Source organism: Cornus florida, unplaced genomic scaffold, assembly GCF_030987335.1.
Source record: "Cornus florida cultivar Cherokee Brave unplaced genomic scaffold, ASM3098733v1 CherokeeBrave_3.0.0_Hap2_Chr07, whole genome shotgun sequence".
Lineage (NCBI taxonomy): Eukaryota > Viridiplantae > Streptophyta > Magnoliopsida > Cornales > Cornaceae > Cornus > Cornus florida.
In genome coordinates this window covers 70162110-70181781 of record NW_026775577.1, presented here as the reverse complement: position 1 = coordinate 70181781, position 19672 = coordinate 70162110, and the positions used below count along the sequence as shown (strand labels likewise).

General features: G+C 36.8%; 1 pseudogene; it reads left to right on the top strand.

Annotated features, from left to right (window-relative positions):
• Window positions 1–16107: 16107 nt before the first annotated feature.
• LOC132268061 (28S ribosomal RNA) lies at window positions 16108–19189 on the top strand (annotated as a pseudogene).
• The last annotated feature ends 483 nt before the right edge of the window (window positions 19190–19672 follow it).

The window sequence follows — 19672 nt, the reverse complement described above, 5'->3', positions numbered from 1 at the left end:
ATAAAATTATGCTATGCAAATTGAGTTTATATTGGATATATGGTAATGGACATTGACATGACATGACATGGAAGACCATGCATGCATAACATTAGGCAAGGAGAAAAAAAAAAAAAAAAAAAAATGCGAAAGAATTGTTTTAAAATGAAAAAGGGTCTTTGGGAAAAAAAGTTTTGATAAGTGGTTTTGAGAAAACCTGGATGCCGAGGGGATACCGAGGGTCCATGGCATTAATGTAACCTAGAGGGAACTAGGGAAATTACCCTAGCGTGGTTGAGCTATCTGGGCCCCAAATGACGCCGCGGGGTTACCAAGGACTAAGGACAATAGCCAATCCTTCTCTCGTGTCACCAAGGAGTCACCGAGGGACAGGTTATGTTAACGGCTTGAAAAGTGGAGAATGGAAGTGATTTTGAAGACGGGGAGCGACATAACACGGCATAGCATTCCATAGCATCACATTGTCCATTTTGGTCTTGTAATTTATAGTATTTTCTCCCGGTATAGCATGATTCCGTTTTCTATTTTTCTATTCATTGTTTAGATTCGTGGAGTCACAAGAGGTGTGTCTTAGACACCACCTACTCAGCAATTTGCTCACTCCTTATATTTAACCATTTCAAGTCATGGAAAAGAAGTGGTGGATGACGTTGCACCACAGGCCTAGTATGGAATAGAAGATCATTTTGTTGTTTTTGTATATAAGTCTCACTATTTTTGTAAAACTTAGCATATTATATTCTGTACTAAGACTTATGGACTCTTGTTATTGTAAGTATATTCATGGGCTATAACTTTAATATAAGTTGTCTAAATGTTGTAAGACATGGACTCTTGATCATAACCATATTTTTGGGACTGTAATTATGATATTTGGATTAAATGGTCTGTGGTTGTTCCTCTATGAGATGAACTATGTTGAGGTGTAATGAATGGATGAAAGGAATGTCAAAATGTATTATTTATATTGTGTGTTGGGACAGGTTAGATAAGTTTTGAAGGTTCAAGAGACGCCATTGCATTTTTATGCATTTAAGCAGGTTGTTGTAGGATCCTTTTTAGCAGAGGTTATGCCGAATTTTTATTTTTTATCTTTATTTTTATTATTATTATTTTTAATTGGTATCATTTTAGGGTCATTACACTTTCCTAAATAATAAATTACTTTTTTCTTTCTAATTTTATTCTCTTTCTAACTCTTTTATAAATAATAATTTATAATTTAGATGAAATACAAATGACGGCTTCACATTCCAATCTTTATATTATTTTTACATTATATAGTTGTACTTTACATACAAAATCAGGTTAATTTATGAAAAATATATTTTATACACAATACTCCTGAACTATCACATTTTGTTACAAATGTGATGGCCCAAGTTTTTCAACCTAGTGCGTTAGTGATGAACCGAAAGATGACCCGATAACGGATCCGAAGTGAGGAAGCAAAAGACAAAACAACGGTCGCTAGAGATACAACATGGCTTTAAGACACCATTATGACCCTCAACGAGGTCACGGAACCCAAAGGAATCAAATGCAGAGACAACATTTCAAAAATGAACAAGAATGAACCTAGGGGAAAAATTGTCATTTCCAGCTTAAAAGTGGGTACCACCGAGCACACCATTGGAAAGACAATGAAAAATTAATAAACTTAGACTCAAAAATCGCTTGATTCGGAGTCCGGATGAAGAAGATATGTCTAACGGAAGAAGAAGGGGCAAAACGGTCCAAAAGAGGCAACCCATGAACATCTAACCGGTTAGGAGACCTTCCTAACCGGTTAGGAGGCAAAAATTTACAACCAAAACACTGTCCATGCACATGTAACCGGTTATGAAACCCCTCGTAACCGTTTACATGTGAAGAGGGCAGTAAAGTGCAACCCAAAAACCTGGCAGCAGGGGTTTTTCCGGGAAAAATGGAAATTTAAGGGCCAAGATGGAATTTTTTGGAAAAACTCAAAGAAGAAATCCCCCTCAAAATTGAGTTTTCTACGTGACTCGTGAGAAAAATAAAAAATAAAAAAAAATTCACTGTGAAATGCCCAAAATTCCCTTCCAAGAAAACTGGTTCAGAGGGTCCAAAAAGCTGCTAAATTGAAAAACAGAAGCTGAACTTTGGGATCGATTTCTGATGCGAAGACGACATTTTCTAGAAAAACACAAAGAAGAAACCCCCCCTAAAATCACATTTTCTAGGTGACCATGTAAAGAACGGAATTTATTTCCTAAAGAAAATTCCCAAAATACCCTTAGGTCAAAATATGCAACAAAAGTGTAAAATGAGTCCGTAGGAGGCTCATTTCACCAAAGAAGAAGCTTTGCCCGGAAACGACCATGCACACAAACGTAACTTACCTAATAAGATGTGCTACAATGGTCCATGGCTAAAAAATATGGCCGAAGCAAAATATGACCCCCCAACGGCCAAAATGCCAAAAATGAAGTTTGGAATGAAAACTTGAAACCTAAAATCATGAAATGGTTTCGAAATTCCATTTGGCCATTGGCCACACTTCATGCATATTAAATGAATGCTAATGGAAGAAGTTCATACACAGTGTATGCTCCAATGCAATATAGCATACTAAAATGCATGGTTTTCTATATGTTCTCATTGAAAGCAAAAATTAACATCCATGACATAAATGTAATTTCACAAGGAGTTTGGCCATTGGTCTCATGTCATATACATAAAATGAGAATCAAAAAGTGTGCTTAGGCACACATTACAAGTCTAGAAGCAAATATACACATTTGACATATAAGGTTACAAATGGCTTTTCAAGCCAACCTTTACAAGAATTGAACCCTTCAAGTTCCCAAATCATCCAAGCATGTTGATAATCTCTAACCTTGAATCTTGTACCTGAAATATGCCCCAGTATCGTAGGGGTGAGTAACATAAAGCTACTCGTAGGAGATGAGCATGCATCGACCTACGTTTTACAAGTTTGCATGATTAATTATTGTGGTTCATTCCACCTAAAGTCTTTGTCAAAGGTGAGACTCAAGGAACATCCTAGCTACCTGAGATCATTTCTAGTATCAATCACCTCATTCATGTAATTTTAGCAACATAGGGTCATGCTTACACAAAGCAACAACATAGGAGCATGCTAACACCAAGCAACAACATAGGAGCATGCTTACACAAAGCAACAAACATAGATTCTCAAAGTCATCAATTTGAAATCTAAAGAATGAAAATGACATAAGTGATCATGCCACCTAACGTCTATGTTCCAAATGAATCTATAGGATCATTCCTAATTTACATTTGAACAACACAACATAAATATACTTGACAACATCAAAAGCTTATAATGATTCATCAAAATCATAAAACAAGAATGTACTTAACAACATTAAAAGCTCATAATGATTTATTAAAAATCATGAACATAAATGTACTTAACAACATTAAAATGATTTATTAAAATCATAAAACATGGATGTACGTGGCAACATCAAAATCTACAAAGATCATAAAGCATGGATGTACTTAACAACATCAAAATTGCCGATAACCAAAACCACAAGTCACAATATAAACATGATTGCTAACTTGGAATTGAATACAAAAATAAATAATGGAAAACTTGGACATCTAGACTCGGAATTCTGCCGAGATCAATGGTTGTTCCGGGCACTAACCCGCAAGGAAAACCACCCTAAGTATGCACTATCTCAATTGGGGAAAACTCATACCTCCTGCACTAAAGCCGAACTTTAGCAATATCATAGTAACCATGTCCCAAATGACTCCAAAATAAATAAGTTAACAACTTATATATATACGAAACCACATCCCATGCACAAGTAGTTTGTAACCACACATTACATGCTCTAAATCCACAACTACTATAGGATGACAAATGTCGAATCTTCAGAGCGCGATTCGTTACGCGCTATATAACATCACATGTCGAATCTTCAGTGTGCGATTCGTTACACGCTATGGCAATATAATCTACTATTGAAATCACAAATTCATGAATCCATTACAAGTTAAAAATCATGCTTTAAACATACAACCATTGTCAAATACATAATCAAATCATTAATGCAATAGAAACGAAAATTTATCAAATAACCAAATTAATTTCCCTAAGCTTCATACCTCAACCAAATGGTCCCTAATTAAAACATGTTATACAACATATCATGTTATCCACATATATTCACTAAAATCTCAAGTAGGACAATGGTACAACAAGGTAGAATTTAATTATATCATGATAATTAAACTTCTAAATTTCAAGCAACTTCAAATGGTCCCAATTTAATACATACTAGTACACAAGTCCTAGTCCTCATGATTATCAAGTTAAAAGCTTAACTAGGCCTAGGGAACCATTAAATAGATTTTAATTAATCATTTAAGTTAAAATCTCTAGATTTTCACACTTATCCAAATGCTCTCAAATTAAAGTATGTTAACAAACATACTTAGACTTAATTTAAAAGCATACTACAAGTTCATTTCATGCAAGGTACGGCCATAGAAATTTATCTTTCACAAAAGAAAAATATTAAATAAAAAGCTCAACTCTTATTCAAATAATCCCTAATTAATATATGTTAACAAACATCTTAAAGCTTAATTTATCATCATGCCACAATTCAAATCTAAGCTATACACATCCTTGAAATTTAAATCTTACACAAAGAAAAAAATAATACTAACTTTCTAGATTTGACACAAGGCATACATATGAGTTGTATAATCATGGAAAACACCAATACAACACATAAACAATCCTAAAACATTCCCTACCTCCATTTGAGATTAAATCTTAAATCCCCACCAAAATGAAACGGCTTCGAATCCGACGAAACTTCTAGGTTTTGTCGGGGACAACACGATCTACATGAACCCCTAAGAAGCCCAATGAAAATCCAAACTTGACCTTAATCCTGAACTCAAAATTTGGTTAGAAATGGTTTCTAATAAGGGGGAAAGTTGTACGGCGTCAAGGCAAGCATTAAACGTTAAGGCTGAAGACTTTTCATCAAAGAAAAGTGGATCAAAGGAGGAGAGAGAAAGTGGCAGCCATGGGAGGGAGCTTGGCTGGCCATGGGAGAGGAAGAAGTAAAAGAAATCTGATTTTTTTGTTCTTAAGTCCCATATTTATATTAAGTCTCAAAAAGTGCCCCGAAAGGGCCTCGCCGGGTCCGGAAAAGTGGATTTTGTGCAAAGGCACTCAAACGGCAAAACTATGTGAATGAAAAAGATTCAAAATGAGAAAATATGAACAACGAAAGAAACGGTGTCAAAAATCGAGTCCCATACAGAAAGTTATGCTCAAAACAAGTTTGGCACAAACTGAGGCCAGAAACCCTAAAACTGGAAGACATTAACCAGGAGGAAAATCTAAGAGTCCCCGACTCGACGAAATGTGAAAATGAATCCTGTACGAGGTTCCTGGCTCAAAATAAGGCATTGAGCAATAACTTTCATTAATTGCATAATGGCCACTCCAAAAAGTGAAAACTCTGAAACTGCCCTAGAATGAAAATATCTTCCAAAAGAGATTTTCTTAGATACCCTTAAAATAAAATATCTTCAAAAGATATTTATGAAAAATACCCCAAGAAAGGAAAATGTTTGCAAAGAACTTTGCACTTATGCCCCTATGGGCACCGGGAGCAACCAGAGTACTTTCTCACGAAAGTAAAGATACGTATCTCCTAGAAATCATTGAGAATGAAGATACGTGAAGTCAGAAACCAACTCCAAACACAAGAAGTGTGGTTACGCAAACAAAGTGACAACGAAGAAAGGACGAAATAGGAAAAAAGACAAAATAGGGAAAAGACAAAAAGTGAATAGTGTCGAAAAACGAAAAATGTGGAACTGACTCAGTCCTCAAAGGAAGTTGTCAATCCACAAAAAAGAGTCTCGGAAATCACTCCAGAGCACTCGAGATGATACTAATCGATAAGAAACCAAACTTAGAAGGGAAAAGACAACGGAAAAAAATTTATCCGAAAAATCCGGGTCATTACAACAAAATACTTTCATGCCTAAGTTATTTTTCATTAAATGATTATAAAGCTCTTTCTTATTGAATTACATATAATCCATTTTTCTTATTAAAATAAATTATGAAAAAAATCATACTAATTTGATAGCATATTTTTCATTAAATTTGCATAAATTTACCTTTAATTATTGAAATTAATTGTTTAAATAAAAAATTTAAGTAGAAATTTTTTAAAACAATTGAAGTATTTTTTTTTTTTTTTTATGAATATATTACATGGAAAAGAAGGTGCTTTTTTATTTAAGTAATTTATTATTTTTCATGAGTATATATGGATAAAAAAATGCATTTTTTTCTGTAAAAAAAATGCATTTTTTTCTGTAAAAAAAATTTTAATTTAGTATAGTAAGTTTTATGATAAGTAGTAAAATTTTAATAATTAGTTAATCATTTGTAGAAAATGGTAGTTTCAACCCTATTTTTATGATAAATTGGCACTAATAATAAAATTGTGGTAAATTATATAATTAATATTTCAATAAGAGAAAAAATAATAAAAATGCAAAGTTTAATGAGAAAGGGTAAAATTGTTTTTTGTGATAAATTTATCCTTAATTGTATTAATTAATATTTAATGGGAACAATGTGTAATTTAGAAAGTTATTTGTAAAAAGCAATAGTTTAGAAGGGTTTTTTTTGCAATTTGATTTAGAGGGGGTGGGGGTTGTGTGTATGGAGGGGAGAGTAAAAGTTTAGTGAGACTTGTAATTCAATACAAATATTGTTGCAATATAATACAATAGAAATTTTAAAAAGGAGGTGGGGTCTATTAGCTGGCCAAAACACTTGCTACCTTGGGTAGTGCTTTGGCTAGAGTCTGTAATTGGCCAACTCCATACCAATTATTTTGACGGACCATGTGAATAAATTCTAGCCATAATTGTATGTTAGCCGACAAATTGTGAATTGCATTTTTCATGGGTTGGCAACTGTTTCTCTCTTAGTGGGTTGTTTATTATTATTATTATGGTGAATGGCATTAAACTCCTTTCTTTTTTTTATTTTTTTATCAAAAAATCTTCCATAGGGTTGATTTAACTAACAAGTTAGCTGAAAGGGAGATATTTAAATATTGGGTTTTCTCATATATTTTTGAGACAAAAATACCCCAATACCTATTTTAATATACCCGACATAAATATTAACTCCATTATGCATATATATATATATATATATATATATATATATACCATTATAATATGTATCATAATATAATGGTGTATATAATATGTACCATTAAATATTATTTATACTATATAAATCTTGGTTTTTCCTTGAAATTTATTTGCTAATTTTTTATTTTATATTTTATTTTATTTTATTATTATTATTATTATTTTTTATTTTTTTAAGAATTATATTGTGTATTCATTTATTTGGTTTTATTAATTTTCATTTTATACAGAATTGTTAAAGGGATTCATCATCTACCACTACAAGAAATAATGCCTTTTTTTTCTCCCTTTTTTTTTTATTATTTATGCATACATGTTTTTCTTCTTCTCTTTTTTTTTTTTGTTTTTTATTTTATTTATATAAAAAATATATTCATTCCATGTGACTAATGCGAACTTGACAATCATCATGACATTATTATGGAATTATTTAATCCATGCTTTTACAAACAAGATAATTTTTTAAAAAAAATTTAATAAAAGACTGCTTTCAAAACTTTATTTTTTATCTCCTCGATAGTCTAGTAAAATGTTAACATATTAAAAAAAAAAAAAAAACACAATAGAAGTGTTAATTACTATGAACGATGTTGTTTACGTTATTTAATAATAAAAAAAATAAGACGCACCAACAAAGTAGATTTTCAAATACACCTAATGGATATTTAAGTCAATTATCATTTTAGTTCCCTTTTAGCTAACGTCAGTTTGCTAAGTCACCCCCTTAGATAGTGAAAGGAATTTTTTTAAAAAAAAAAACCAAAAAATGGATTTTGTTGCGTTTGGTTTACAGGAATTAAATGGAATGCAAGTGGGAGTGGAATGAGAATGGGAATAAAATGGAATGACCATTCTCATTCTATTGTCTGGTTGTAAATATGAATTGTGTAGGAATGGAATGATAATAACCATTCTAGTGTTTGGTTGGACCAATTTTAAATTTATGATGGAATACATTTCAAATTGAGTTCTCCAAAAAAATCCCTATTAGTAAAAAATAAATTAAATTAACAAAATGACATTCTTCTATAATTTTTTAAAAATAAATGGTGGTAGTGGCAGTGGTGGATGATGGTGGTGGTGGATGGTGGTGGAAGTGGAAAGTGGAAGTGGTGTAGGTGGTGGTGTTAGAAGGCGGCGGCGGTGGCAATGGTGGAAGGCGGCGGTGTTGGTGAAAGGCAGTAGCGGTGGAAGGCGGTGGCAAGAGTGTTGGTGGTGGTGGAAGGAGATATGGTGTAGGGTGGTGGTGGAAGGCGGTAGCGATGGTGGTAATGGAAGGCGATGGCGGCGGCGATGGTGGTGGTGGAAGGCGGTGGTGGTGGTAGGCAGTGGCGGTGGTAGTGGTGGAAGTGGTGAAAGGCAACGGTGGTGGTGAAAGGCAGTGATGGTGGTGGAAGGCAATGGCGGTGGTGGTGGCAGCGGCGGTGGTGGAAGGTGGTAGTGGTGGTGAATGGTGGTGGCAGAAGGCGATGGCGAAGGTGGTAGTGGTGGTAGTGGTGGTGAAAGACGATGGCGGCAATGGTGAAAGACGATGGCGGCAATGGTGGTGGAAGGCAGTGGCGGTGGCGGTAGTGAAAGGTGGTGGAAGGCAATGCGGTGGTGGTGGTGGAAGGCGGCGGCGGCGGTGGTGGTGATGAAAGATGGTGGGGAAGTGGTGGTGGAAGGCGGCAACGGTGGTGGTGGTGGAAGGTGGTAGCATTGGAAGGCGGCAGTGGTTGTGGTGGAAGGTGGTGGCGGTAGCGGTGGCGGTGGTGTTGATGGTGAAAGGCGGTGGCGGTAGAGGAAGGCAGCGGTAGCGGTGGTGGTGGTGAAAGGTGGAGGTGGTTGTGGTGGAAGATGATGGTGATTTTTGGACTTGGAATATGAGGGTTTTTGGGAAGTTGATTTTTTAAAAAAATTTACTTGAGAATGGAATGGTCATTCTATAGGTTTAGTTGTGGAATGGATTTTCGTTCCAAGGAATAGATTTTCCCATTTCATAGGTTTAGTTGTAGAATGGATTTTCGTTCCGAGGAATAGATTTTCATTCCAATGGAATGACCATTCCCACTTTAAATTGCATACCAAATAAATGAATGATTAGAATGGGCATTTAATTCTATTCCATTCCTACATACCAAACTTAACTATAATGACCTGGTCATTTTCCTTCCTTTCCTTTTTCTGAAATTTTATGGATAAATTTTTTCTGTTGAATTTTCTTTTCTGAGTTCAGTTACTCATTACTTAGTGTCATCTCGAGTGCTCGGAAATGGTTTTCGAGACTCTTTCCTTAGGATTGACAAGTTCCTTTAAGGACCTGGTCATTTGCACATTTTCATTTTTTTGACACTATTCACTTTTCATCATTTTCCTATTTATCACTTTGTTGGCATAAACCTCACTTTCCATGTTCGGAGTTGAGTTTTGACTTCACGAGTTTTCCCTCCAGTTGATTTCCTCGAAACATGTAACTTTACTTTTGGAGAAAAACTCACCGTTGTTTCTTTTTCCCGCAGGGGCCCCATGACGACCCTGGTTTTTAGGCCAGCGTGTCCTGTGATGAATCGTAAGGAAGATCCGATAATGGATCTGAAATGCGGAAGTGAAAACAGAAAACAAGACTCTAAGAAGTCAAAGTGACATTCCATGAGGTCGTAGAACTCAATGAGAACTGAAGCGGAAGCAAAAGATAAAAAATATGACAAATAAGCCCCCAGGGGCAAAATAGTTATTTTTGATAGATTCGGGTGCCACCGAGCACACCGCTGGAAAGACAACAAAAAAATAATCAAGATGGACTCAAGAATCGCATGATTCGTAGTCCGGACGAAGGAGAAACGGCATGACGAAGAAAAACGAGCACTTAAGGCAAAAAGGGTAAATTGGTAATTATCAAAGAAGAACCAGGTGCAACCAAGCACACCGTTGGAAAGACAGCGAAAAATTAGTCAAGTTCAAAAAAAAATTCACTTGAATCGGAGTTCGGACGAAGGAGAAAAGCCCAAAAGAAGAATTGACGTCACGGCGGCCCGACGAGGGGCCATGACAGCCCCATGCGCACACCCATGCACGCGCCCATGCAGGCCGCACGGGCGCTGGGTGCACACACGGCTGCCAGCAGCCCAAAAGCTACTATATGTTTTGCTTTTCAGAAAAATCCGGAACAGAGGCTGAATTTGGAGGCCTAGATGAATTATTTTACAAAAACACAAAGAAGAAACCCCCCTCAAAAATGAGTTTCCTATGTGACTTGCTAAAGAATTAAAAAAAAAAACGCAATGTAGAATGCCCGAAATGCCCCTCCATCAAATCTGGTCATGGAGGTCCAAAAAGCTGCTAAAAAGAAACAGAAATCTGAACTTTGCGATCGATTTCCGGCACCAAGACGACATTTTCTGGAAAAACACAAAAAAGAAACCCCCCCCTAAAATCACGTTTTCTATTCAACCATTTTGAAAGAAGGAAATAAAACTGAATTAAAAAGTCTAGAATGCCCCTAGATCAGAATATGCAACAAAAACGCAAAATGAAATCGTAGGAGGCTCAAAACATAAACGATGAGGTTTTGCCCGAAAACAACTATGCACGCAAACGTAACTTACCTATTTAGACGCGCTACAATGGTCCATGGCTTAAAAATATAGCCGATGCAAAATTCGACCCCCCAACGGGCAAAAAGGCAAAAATGGACTTGGAATGGAAAACATGGAATCCAAAAATGTAAAATGGAGTCAAATGACCATTTGGCCCTTGGCCACACTTCATACAAGATTAATAAAACCTTATAAAAGAATGAAAATGGAATTCCCACACCCGATGCAACCGTGGTGAAGCAATGGCTTGCGATTTTTCAAGTTTTTCATAATATTTCATGAAGTTAAAAAGTTGTATAGAATACAATACACATGTCATTGGCCTCCGGCCTCATCTCATACATGTCAAATACATTGAAAGGAGTGTACTTATATACACATTACATACATGGAATCAAAGAATACAAATTTTGACATATAAGTCTACAAAATGACATTTCATGCTAACATTTGCATGAAATGGAAACTTGAAAGCTACACGACATCCAAGGAATGCTAGGCTTCATGAACCAAGTCTTCGTACCTGAAATATGCCCCAGTATCGTAGGGGTGAGTAACATAAAGCTACTCGTAGGAGATGAGCATGCGTCGACCTACCATTTTACAAATTTATCACCTTAAGGTGAAACATGTTAAAGGGGTTCATGCCACTTAACGTCTATATCGAAATGAGACTCAGGAAGTATCCTAAGCTACCTTAGAGTGTTTCTAGCATAAATCTCATCATCTATGCCATTTAAATAATATGGAAGCACGTTATACAAAGCATTAAGATATAGGTTCTTAAAGGTATTAACTTGCAATCTCGAATACAGAAACAACTAAAGTGATCATGTCACCTAACGTCTATGTTCTAAATAAGTCTAAGGAATCATCCTAGGCCATGCTGAACAATCAAAATGCAAATTACAACTTCAATGTAGTCTAACCACATAAAAGCATATTATACAAGGCAACAAATACAATTTCTTAAAGCTATCAGCTTAAATCTAAAGCACGAAAACAACAGAAGTGGGTCATGCCACCTAACGTCTAAGTTATAAATGAATCAATAGGATCAATCCTAAGCTTTATTAGAACGTCAAAACATGATTTTCAATATCGATGCAATTTAACCAACATTGGAACTTCCAATACAACGCATAAAGCACAATTTCGCAAAGTTAACATCCTGTAACTTAAAATGGAACGACAAATAAGAAACAACAAGTTACAACATCATCTAGTTATCAACTTGAAAATGAAATGCGAAATCAAACAAAGTGGATACTCGGACGTCACGCCGGATCAGACCGAAAACATAGTTACTTTAGGGTTACTAGCCCATTGGTAACCTCCCTATGTGCGCACTAGACTATATAGAGGGACTATCCCCCGTACTAGAATCACGTCCTAGCCATAGCCAAACAACGACATCCCCAAGTTTCCAAAATCAACAAGTTGTGCAACAACGCATATATCAACAGGAATATACAAGATAATCAACTATCTACCAAGCGCAACCAAATTTGGAAACCTATACAATACATGCTCTAAGTCCACAACTAATATGATGTGATGAATGTCGAATCTTCAGTGTGCGATTCGTTACACGCTATGCATGAATGATGTTAGATACGAAATGTGCAAATCATTACACAAGGCAACAATATATTCAATAAGGAAAACATATTCTCATGAGTATAAACATAGCAACTATGTTATCCAATGCTCAAAACATAACCAAATGAATATACAACAAGTCCATGTCCAGGATTTTGATATAGAAACGACTTTCAAACACAATTAAATCCATGACTCAATTCGATAGAATTTAATTAAATAAAAATAATTAAATTCCCTAGATTCTAATTCAATTCCAAATAACCTCAAATTTATACATATTAAAGAACATGGCATGGTCATCACCTATATCCATTCTAAAACTCAATTAGGTTATTGGAACAACAAAGTAGAACTCTAATTAAATCATGCTAATTTAATTACCAAGGTTCTAAAGCAACTTCAAATGGTCCACAATTAATATATACTAGTAAATAAGTCATGGCCAATACAAATATCAAGTTAAAATCTTAATTAAGCTAATGGGACCACAAAATAGATTTTAATTAATTCTTTTAATTAAAATCTCTAGGATTTTAAACTTAACCAAATGCTCTCAATTTAACATATCTTAGAGAACATGCCAAGGACTAATGTAATATCACATTACAAGCTTATTTCATGCAAGTTACACCTATGTAAATTAAACTTTCACTAAAGTTAAATATAAAATAAAGGTTGCAATTCTCAAGCAATTAATCCCAATTTAATATATGTGAACAACCACACCAAAGCTTAATTTTCTAGCATGCCACAATACAATTCCAAGTTGTATATCACCGTGAGGATTAAATCTTAAACATGGAATTTAATTAAATAAAAGGTTTCAAAACCTAACCGAATATTCTAAATCAAATATATGTGAAGCTATATGGCATGTAAATCAAGAATATCAAGTCAGAATTAAAATAGAGTGAATAGTGCACTCGGGGCAAATTAATTAATCAAATTAATTAATAATTACTAATTTTCAAAACATCTCCAATTACTTTCAAATTCAACTATGTTGAAGAGCATGCTAAGGCCTAATATAATATGCTAACACATATTAATTTCAAGCTAGTTAAAGCCATGTGAATTAATCTTTCACCTAAGATAAATATTAAATAAAATCTTTAATACTTATTCAAATGTTCCAATTTTAATACATGACAATGAATATATCAAGGGGCAATATAAATCATGCTACATGTTTAAACCAAGTCATGAGCAAACGGGAAAATTAGATCCCGTACAAGAAAAATAAATAATAAAATCTCTAGATTTTATATTTAATCATGCAAACAAGAAGTATAAGCATCACAAGCATGCTATATAACAAGAATTATCAAAATGGAACAACTCCGAATCCGATGAAACTACTAGGTTTTGTCGGGGACAACGCCGTGAACATAACCCCCATGAAAGCCCCATCAAAATCATAACTTGACCTCAAAACCAAACTCAAGAAATGGTTAAAACTGAATTCTAATAAGGGGGAAAGGTAGAGCACGGCGAGGGGAACAACAAACGTTAAGGCCGAAGACTTTCCATTAAGGAAAAGTGAACCAAAAGAGGAGAGAGAAGATGGCAGCACCCCTTGGGCTGCCATGGGAGCTCTAAGTCGTGCATGAAGAGGGGAGAAGATGAAAAATGAAATATCTCACCCCCCTTTTATAGAAATCTCAAAAAGTGCCCCGAACGGGACCCGCCGGGTCTGAAAAAGTAAAATTTGAGCAGACACGCTCAAATGGCAAAACTTTGTGAACAAAAAAGATTCAAAATGATAAAATATGAACAATGGAAGAGATGGATTCTAAAACCGAGTCCCGAGCAGAAAGTTATGTCCCGAACAAGTTCGGCGGCAACCGGGTCCAAAAACTCTGAAACTGGAAAAAAACGACCAGAACGGAATTCTAAGAGTCCACGACTCGACAAAATATGAAAATGAATCCCGTACGAGGATCCAGGTTACAGATGAGACATTTTGCAATAACTTTCGTTAATTGCACAATGACCCCTACAAAAAGGGTTAACTGCGAAACTGCCCTAGAATGAAAATATCTTCCAAAAGATATTTTCTTAAAAACCCCTGAAATAAAATATCTTCAAAAATATTTACGAAAAACACCCCAAGAAATGAAAAAGATTCTGAAGAATTGTGCATCTATGCCCCTGTGGACACCGGGAGCAACCAGAGTACTTTCTTACAAAAGTAAAGATACATATTTCGAGGAAATCACTCAAGCTGAAGGCACATGAAGTCAAAAACCAACTCCGAGCATGAGAAGTGAGATTGTGCCAAAAACTGACAAACGGAGATAAGACAGAATAGGGAAAAGGACGAAATAGCGCATAGTGTCGAAAAACGAAAAATGTGAAAATGACTCGGTCCTCAAAGGAAGTTGTCAATCCATGAAAAAGAGTCTCAGGAACCAATTCCGAGCACTCGAGATGACACTAAGCGACACGAAATAGAGCTCAAAAAAGAAAATTAAACGAAAAAAATTCATTCGTAAAATTTCAGGAAAAAGGAAAGGAAGGCAAATGACTGGGTCGTTACAGGCGTGGATGAAAGGATTCTTCAGAAACATTGATATTTCTTGGGGTGTTTTTCATAAATATATTTTGGAGATATTTTGATTAGGGGTTTTTAAGAAAATATCTTTTTCATTTGGGGCAGTTTTATAGTTATCCCTTTTTGTAGGAGTCATTGTGCAATTAACGAAAGTTATTACAAAATGCCTCGTTTTGAGCCTGAATCCTCGTATGAGATTCATTTTCACTTTTTGTTGAGTCGTGTACTCTTAGAATTTCTTTTCAGTTGTTTTCCCCAGTTTTAGGGTTTTCGGCCCCATTTGTGGCTGAACTTGTTCGGGGCATATCTTCCTGCACGAGACTAGGTTTTTGATAACGTTTCATTCTTTGTTCATTTTTTTTTTTTTTTTTTGGTTCTTTTTCATTCACAGTGTTTTATCGTTTGAGCGCGTCTGCGCGAATTCCATTTTTCCTGACATGGCGGGGCACTTTTAGGGTTTTTTTTTTAATAAATAGGGGGTTACAAAAAAAAATTAAAACATTTCCTCCCTTCTTCTTTGGCCAGCCAGCAGTAGCCATGTTAGCCCAAGGGGCTGCCACCTTCTTCTTTTTTTTTCCACCTTCTTCCTTCGTGTAAAATGTCGTAGTGCCTTAACGTTTATCGTAGGCCTTGGCGATGCTCACCATTCCTCCTTATTAGAAACCATTTCTGACCATTTTTGAGTTCAGGTTTCGAGTTTAGGTTTGGATTTTCATGGTGCCTTAAAGGTTAAAGTTGCTTCCCTCGTTATCCCCGACATAACCTAGAAGTATCGTCGGATTCGGAGCACTTTTCTTTCGGTAGGGATTCAAGATGTTATCTCAAATTGAAGTAGGGGATGTTTTAGGCCTTTATAAGTATTGTATTGAATGTATTTTATACTTATACAACTTGTATGCATGCCTAGGTATTTTATTTAGAATTTAATTTAATTATTTTCTATGTACAATATTTAATTCTCATGGTTGTATGTAGCTTGGAATTAAATTGTAGCATGCTATTAAATTAGGCCTTGATATGTTTGTTAACATATATTAAATTAAGATGATTTGAATAAGTATTGCAATATTTATTTAATCTTTCACATGCATGAAAATTTAATTCATATGGTTGTAACTAGCAAGGAATCAACTTGTAATGTGATATTAAATTAGGTCTTAGTATGTTCTTTAACAGAGGTGAATTTGAGAATATTCGGAGTTATTTTAAAATCTAGAGAAAATTAATTAATTAGATTAATTAATTTTACTCTAAGTGTTCTAATCAGTTAATTGGATTTTTGACTTGATATTATTGATGAGCTTGGCATGTTCTATCATATATATTAAATAGAGAATATTTGAATAAGTTTTCAAAACTTTATTTGTTTATTTTCTTGGCATTAAGTTTAATTTACTTAGTTGTAACTAGTGTGTAATTAGCTTGTAATATGATTTTAAAGTGGGCCTTGATATGTTTATTAACATACCTTGAATTGAGACTATTTGAATGAGCCTTGAATACTAAATTTAATTATTTTCTTGTATAGAGTTTAATTCACCTAGCGATGCCTAGTGTAGGACTAACTTGTATCATGAAATTAAAATAGGCATTGATATGACCTTTGACATATATGATTTGTAGAACATTTGAAGTTGTTTTGTAATCTTGAGAATTTAATTACTTAAGTTAATTAAATTCCCCAAAAGATGGTGAACTGTGCCTGAGCGGGGCGAAGCCAGAGGAAACTCTGGTGAAGGCCCGCAGCGATAGTGACGTGCAAATCTTTTGTCTAACTTGGGTATAGGGGCGAAAGAATAATTGAACCGTCTAGTAGCTGGTTCCCTCCAAAGTTTCCCTCAGGATAGCTGGGGACCGGATGAGTTCTATCGGGTAAAGCCAATTATTAGAGGCACCAGGGGCGCAACACCCTCAACCTATTCTCAAATTTTAAATAGGTAAGATAGCGCGGCTGCTCTGTTAAGCCGCGCCATAGAATCGAGAGCTCCAAGTGGGCCATTTTTGGTAAGCAGAATTGGCAATGCGGGATGATTCAGAAGCCGGGTTACGGTGCCCAATTGCACGCTAACCTAGAACCCACAAAGGGTGTTGGTCGATTACGGCAGCAGGACGATGGTCATGGAAGTCAAAATCTGCTAAGGAGTGTGTAACAACTCACCTGCCGAATTAACTAGCCCCAAAAATGGATGGGGCTGAAGTGCGCAACCTATACCTAGCCGTCGGGGCAAGCGCCAGGCCCTGATGAGTAGGAGGGCGCGGCGGTCGCTGTAAAACCGTGGGCATGAGCCCGGGTTAAGCGGTCGTCAATGCAGATCTTGGTGGTAGTAGCAAATATTCAAATGAGAAGTTTGAAGGTTGAAGAGGAGAAAGGTTCCATGTGAATGGCCCTTACACATGGGTTAGTCGATCCTAAGAGACGAGAAGACTGTCAGATAGCGCGTTTTGTCGAGTTTAAAAAAGAATCGGGTTAAAATTCCTGAACCAAGACATAGCGGTTGATGGCAACATTAGGGAGTCCAGAGACGTTGGCAAGGGCTGAGGGAAAAGTTATCTTTCCTGTTTAACAGCCTGCCCACCCTGGGAATGGCTCAACCAGAAGTAGGGTCCAGCGGCTGGAAGAGCACCGCACGTCGCATGGTATCCTATGCACCCCTGGTGGCCCTTGAAAATCTGGAAGACCGGGTGCCTCCCACGCCCGGTCATACTCATAACCGCATTAGGTCTCTAAGGTGAATAAGCTTGGTCGATGGAAAAATGTAGGTAAGGGAAGTAGACAAAATGGATCTACAACTTTAGGAAAAAGATTAGCTCTAAGGGCTGGGCATGGGTCCTAGTCCTTAACCCGTCAGTTGTCGGTGGACTACTCGAGCTGCTCATATGGTGAGAGCGGGTCACCACATGCCAGCCAGGGGACGGACTGGGATCAACCCCTTCGGGGGCCTTCCTCGGGAGGTGAACAGTTAACTCAGAACTGGTACAGACAAGGGGAATCTGACTGTTTAATTAAAACAAAGTATTGTGATGGTCCATATGGATGCTCACGCAATATGATTTCTGCCCAGTGCTCTGAATGTCAGTGTGAAGAAATTTAACCAAGCACGGGTAAACAGCGGGAGTAACTATAACTCTCTTAAGGTAGCCAAATGCCTCATCATTTAATTAGTGACATGCATGAATGGATTAACGAGATTCCCACTGTCCTTGTCTACTATCCAGCGAAACCACAGCTAAGGGAATGGGCTTGGCAGAATCAACGGGGAAAGAAGACCCTGTTGAGCTTGACTCTAGTCCGACTCTGTGAAATGACTTGAGAGGTGTAGGATAAGTGGGAGCCAGCAACGGTGAAAGTGAAATACCACTACTTTTAACTTATTTCGTGAATCGGAGGCGGGGTACTGCTCTTCTTTTTGGACCCAAGGCTCGCCTCGGTGGGTTGATCAGGGGGGAAGACATTGTCAGGTGGGGAGTTTGGCTGGGGTAGCACATCTATTAAAAGATAATACAGGTGTCCTAAGATGAGCTTAACGAGAATAGAACTCTCATGTGGAACAGAAGGGTAAAAGCTCGTTTGATTCTAATTTCTAATACGAATACGAACAGTGAAAGCGTGGCCTAAAGATCCTTTAGACCTTCAAAATTTAAAGCTAGTGGTGTTAGAAAAGTTAACACAGGGATAACTAGCTTGTGGCAACCAAGCGTTCATAGCGACGTTGCTTTTTAATCCTTCGATGTCGGTTCTTCCTATCATTATGAAGCAGAATTCACCAAGTGTTGGATTGTTCACCCACCAATAGGGAACGTGAGCTAGGTTTAGACCGTCATGAGATAGGATAGTTTCACCCTACTAATGATAGTGTCGCAATAGTAATTCAACCTAGTACGAGAGGAACCATTGATTAGCATAATTGGTCATCGCGTTTGGTTGAAAAGCTAGTGGCTCGAAGCTACCGTACGTTGAATTATGACAGAATACCTCTAAGTTAGAATCTGGGCTAAAAACGATACATACGTTAGCCGTCCATTTGCCGACCCGTAATAGGGACATTCCGGCCCCTAAAGGCAAGTGTCGTTGCCGTGCGGGACGCCTTGAAGTACAATTCCTATCGAGCAGCGGGTAGAATCCTTTGCAGATGACTTAAATATGCGATAGGGTATTGTAAGTGGCAGAGTGCCCTTGCTGCCACGATCCACTGAGATTCAGCCATTCATCACTCCGATTCGTCCCTTCCCAGATCCATCATTCATTCAACTACCCTAGGTGCCAAAGAGGCTAGCTAACACCATAACACACCACAACACAAGTGTTCCCACCCCTGAGGTACACACCCAGTTAAGAAGTGTATTGATCGAGATGAATTTTGATTTAGAGGTCCCCCGAGTTAATTTTGCCATTTTGACTCCTCGCTCGCACACCCCAGCATGCACGGGGGCATTGTATGCTAAAAAATGGAGTTTGAAATTTGGGTTTGGAAACTTTATGGGAGCTACCTTGATGCCTAAAAAGTGTATTGGTAGAGATGGATTTGGATTTGGATGTTCCTTGCTCGCATACCCTAGCACCCCAGCGTGTACCCCGGCGTGCACGGGGGCATTGTATGCTAGAAAATGAAGTTTAAAGCTTGGGTTTGGAAATTTTATGGGAGCTTCCTCGAAGACTAAGAAGTGTATTGGTCGAGATAGATTTGGATTTGGAGGTCCCTAAGTT